We start from the raw sequence: 5,071 nt of genomic DNA on the forward strand, positions 1-5,071 counted from the left end.
TGTGTATAGATCTGTTCACTTGGGGGTTACATGTGGAGAGTGGTTACATGTACATAGATCTGTACACTTGGGGGTTACATGTGGAGAGTGGTTACATGTACATAGATCTGTACACTTGGGGGTTTACGGCCGCTTTGGGTCTTCTTTTGTCAGGAGACGTGCTCTCTTTTTTTCATTGTTAGTCTCTCATTTCTCCTCTTTTTTCTTTTGGATTTAGAAAAGCATGTCCTAGGTGAGAGGTCTATAATATAGCACTTCAGCTTAAAGTATATTTTCATCTCAATCCCATCCAAGGTCCCTACCTTATACCTTGAGGAGAAATTTATGTCATTTGGTAGGGACCTTGCCCTCTATACTTAAGTTTTGGATTGGTGTTCTTAACACTGTACATCAGCACCATGTCTCCTACATCCATACACTTATCCTTGAGTTGGTCATCAAACCACTACTTACTCCGTAGTTTTTCAAATATCAATCCGTAAGCATATCATAATGTTTGATCACTAAGTTGCTCTAAGGTAACTAACCTCTCTATGAGATGGTTTTCCATGAGACTATGTCTAGCTGTAATTCGGAGGCTTTGGGACTAAGTGTTCCATTGGCATGACAATGTCAAGAGTGATGTTGGCAAAAAGGTGTGATGTTAATAGTTACACCTTTTCAATAGGTCCATAGAGTAGAGTGCAATTTATGCCTCCAATCACTCCTTAATGCTTATATCATCTTTGTGTAAATAGTGCACAGGTCTTGTTTGTGCTTTTGACCTGGCGTGGTTCACTTGTGGAGTAGTGAGGTGTCACAAGGAACACTTTGAGTAAGAACACCATGTCATTTATAAAATGTGTACTTTGATTGTTCATTATTTCTAGTAGGCAACCAAAACGGGTAATCACATTCTCATAGAGAAACTTGGTGGTAGCTCACAAGATTATGAATCTTCTGTAATACTCTATGTGCCCCATGAATCTCTACACCTCCTTGTAATTGACAGGTGGTGGCAACTCTAAGATCACATGAATCTTGTTTTCATCTTGGGAGATTCCATTCTTGGAAATGATATGTCTAAGGATGATACCGTGTTTAACTCATAATTGATTTTAAGAGGATTTAATGATACCATGTTTAACTCATAATTGATTTTAAGAGGATTTAATGATATGTGGTAGAGTCTTTGTCTCTCAAAGGCTAGCCAAAGATGAGCAAGATGATGCGGTAAAGTCTTCATCTCTCAAAGACTAGCCAAAGATAAGCAAGATACAATAGAGTCTTTATCTCTCAAAGACTAGCCAAAGATGAGGAAGATGTTCCCTCCACTTGAAGTGTATGCATAGGTTGTCAATGGGTATCCCTAGGATCTTCCAAAGGAGATCATAGAGATCCTTGAACGCTATACACATCAAGCGTTGGAAGGTGGTGGGAGTAACGGGGAGCATTTGTCACGGTGTTGGTCCACCTTACTTGGTCTCCTTGGTACCAACAATGAGCTATGTCATGGTTTCCGTGGTGCTAGTAATGAGCACAAAATAGATGTCTAGGCCTTAGCATTTGACACTCTGTACTTGTATGATTCCAAGGATAAACTACACACTAAACCATATCTCTTCGTGGGAATAGATACTTAATGTTGGCCCTAGGGGCTGGCCTTGCCAGTGGTGGCTTAAACAACTTAGTAAATTCTATGCTAACTCATCCATGCTCATGTCCTTAACTAAGAATTTAGCCATCCTTGGCCAATGAGGCTTTGGATAATATGTCTTGGTTTGAGGGAGGACAGCCAGTCATTAAAGATGTAGTGCCTAAACCTGTAGAGATGGTCGTGAAGCCTCTTTCTCTTTCGACCAATCATGAATTGATCGATTAAGCGATAGATCATGAATTGATCGATTAAGCGATAGATCATCTAGCGTTTTGTGGGTGATGCATCTCATGTGGAGATTCTTAGTTCTAGCAATGCAATGATGTGAAGCCTCTAGCTTTTAAGGCCGATCATGAATTGATCAATAAGAGATAGATCATCTAGTTTTTACTGGTGTTGCATTTCATGTGGAGATACTTGGTTCTAGCAATGTAATCTGACATTGTTTCTCCCTCCTCATCTCGAGGTTATATATATGTGAGATGGGGCTCCACTAGGCGAGAATCCCACTATGAAAGTGTATCTCAAGACCTCGTATAGCTGGCCTTTTAAGTGGGTTTAGTGATCTAAACCACTGGCTTGTTGTGCATTCAAGGTAAAGCCTGAATGAGAAGATCTTGGCAAGATCATCACTCCTTCCCATGGCCTCGCAAATTTGGATCGAACTTCTCTAGGTATTGAATAGTATCTCTAGCTCCATCAAATTTGGTCATCATCCTTGAGATGTAGACTGGCTTGGTTTTACCTTACTCCAAGCCTCTAGGTGCTACGTTTGTGGTTATAACCCCTCTTCCCATTTTAAATGCCATCCTTAGCATATCTTATGTACATTCACGTGATGTGAACCCAATTTGGATAAATTATTGAAAATGATAATACAATCAGCTGTAGCGCATCCAATCACACTACCTCACCCATCAAGCCTCGTGATCCCAACAAATGACCAACACTCAGCAAAGTTCTCCCTAGTTAAGAAGGCTAGACTCCTTAAGATCCAGCTCAAGCTACGAGCTTTGGGAGGAAATGAGCTAACGAAACACAGACGTGAGTGGAGGAACAATGGAACACCAAGAAACAGGAGCCAAACTTCGAATTCACCAACTAGCTTTGTCAACATTGCCCTTAAATTTTATGAAGAAAGCATTCAATCTCCTTATTTTTGGGTGTAGCTTTAGTGAAGAAGTGAAAGTGGGACTAAGAACCTCGAGGTGTTCCCACAAGAACTAGACTCCTTAAGATCCAGCTCAAGCTACGAGCTTTGGGAGGAAATGAGCTAACGAAACACAGACGTGAGTGGAGGAACAATGGAACACCAAGAAACAGGAGCCAAACTTCGAATTCACCAACTAGCTTTGTCAACATTGCCCTTAAATTTTATGAAGAAAGCATTCAATCTCCTTATTTTTGGGTGTAGCTTTAGTGAAGAAGTGAAAGTGGGACTAAGAACCTCGAGGTGTTCCCACAAGAAGCAGTCAAACCATGTTTGACACCACAACGTTTCAAACATTTGGTGTTAGTCTTGAGATGGGTTTATCCCAAACAGACCATGACCGATAATAAGTAACCCAACAACGATAATTATGGCAATCGAGACATGTCTATTTTGTTGTACCATGAGGCACAAGTGTTCCTCTGTACACCCAACCGCAAGCGTAAACAGGAGTCCCACTCTCCACAGGGGCCCACTATAGAACCACCTTTACCATGAATCCAAGTTCTAGTTTTTCTCCGTTTGGAAGAGGAACAGGAAACGTGGGGGGGAAGGGTGAGCCAATGTTTGAGACCACCTCATCATAAAGGGATCCATGCGAGCATTTACAAAATGTGTCCTCAACTATAACAAGCCTGCAAACTCAAGTACAGGTTGGAAAAGGCATTGGAAATTGCACAGCCCGACTCCATAGGGTAAGAGATCTCGTATTGTAAAACAATGGGTGTAGCGTAACCCCCTCCTTACATCCCACTTAGTGTTTCAAGTGTAGGTCTAAAATTTGTTTTAGACAAGTTTTTTTCTTTTAAAAGTGATGCTATAAACTCACATTTACACACTAATGTATGCAGGTCACGCCTCTAGGCGCATGTCTAGACACATGTATACAGGTTCACGTGTTCAGGTGCACACCTCTAGCCACACATGTCTAGGTTCATGCCCCTAGGTTCACGTACTTCCCTTGTATGAAAAAAGCCTACCAAGGAACTAGGCCTAGGATAGGATTGGTGTGCACATATTATGGGTAATAATTATACTTTAATTCTCCACAATAATTGGGAAAAGGACAAGAATTTTCCTTAGAATTTGTAGCTGGTACAAATTGTATGAAAGGAAATTCTTCCAAGGACATGAGTAGGTATGTCCATATGAGTCTTTATGGCACTAATAATTGGTCCATACAATGTTAGGTATACCTACCTCTAGACTCATCCGCCACAGGCTCACGTGTCGAGGCTCATGGCTCATGTCTATATAGGCTCACGGCTCATGTGTCCAGGCTCATTCAAGTGGGTGAGATAAATGCCCGTTTGAGTGGGTGAGATAGCATAGCACCTTACAGTAGGTTGGGTGGGTGAAACCATGTTAATTGATGAAGTGGTTAACAGTCCTATTTGAAATAATTAGAAATTGGATATGCATAACTAATTTTAGCGTCTCTTTTATTTATTTGGAAAGTTCTTTATCTATACTAGTAGGTGTGGATGAATTGTTATTGTTTTTTATAGCATGTCGGCATCCCTAGTTTGAGTACCTCTTAGAAGTGTTTGAGGTGTTGTTCTACACCTCTAACCGTCATGGGCACCCTCGCTAGCACATCTTACCTGAGTGGTGTACCTCTCAGACATGTTTGAGGTGTTGTTGCTCTACACCTCTAAATGTCATGGGCACCCTTTGCTGGCACTGTGGGGAGACTTATGTAAGCAGCGTACCTCTTAGATGTGTTTGAGGTTTTGCTGCTCTACACCTCAAACTATCATGTGCACTCTCTTTGGCATTGTGGGGAAACTTACCATTTGTCAAAACCATGTTCATGCATAACATGCTATGCAATATTCCAATTTGTATGCAGGTTCAATAATTAGAACATAGCAAGCAGAGATTGAACAACTCCATAAGGATGTAACAAGCAAGATTGAACAAGTTCATAGTGAGCAAGGGGAACGTAAATATATTGTTATTTGCTACATGGCTATGTAACAATTTTCTCACTCCACTTTCAACACAGGAACTGCTTTATCTTGAACAAGTGAATGACAAGTTCCCTTACAATTATGATTTTAAGGGGAGACTTGTGCCACCTCCGTTGGGTATGATCTTTTTTTTTTTTTCACTCACAAATACATGCACACAATAAGCATGGGTGTGGTGAAAAAGATTAGATAATTTATAATGATTAACATGTTCAAATTGTCCTGATCTCCTATTTCTCGGTTGTCCTGCGG

Source organism: Cibotium barometz, chromosome 38 (assembly GCF_041138505.1).
Source record: "Cibotium barometz isolate CiBa-2024 chromosome 38, ASM4113850v1, whole genome shotgun sequence".
In the NCBI taxonomy this organism is placed as follows: domain Eukaryota; kingdom Viridiplantae; phylum Streptophyta; class Polypodiopsida; order Cyatheales; family Cibotiaceae; genus Cibotium; species Cibotium barometz.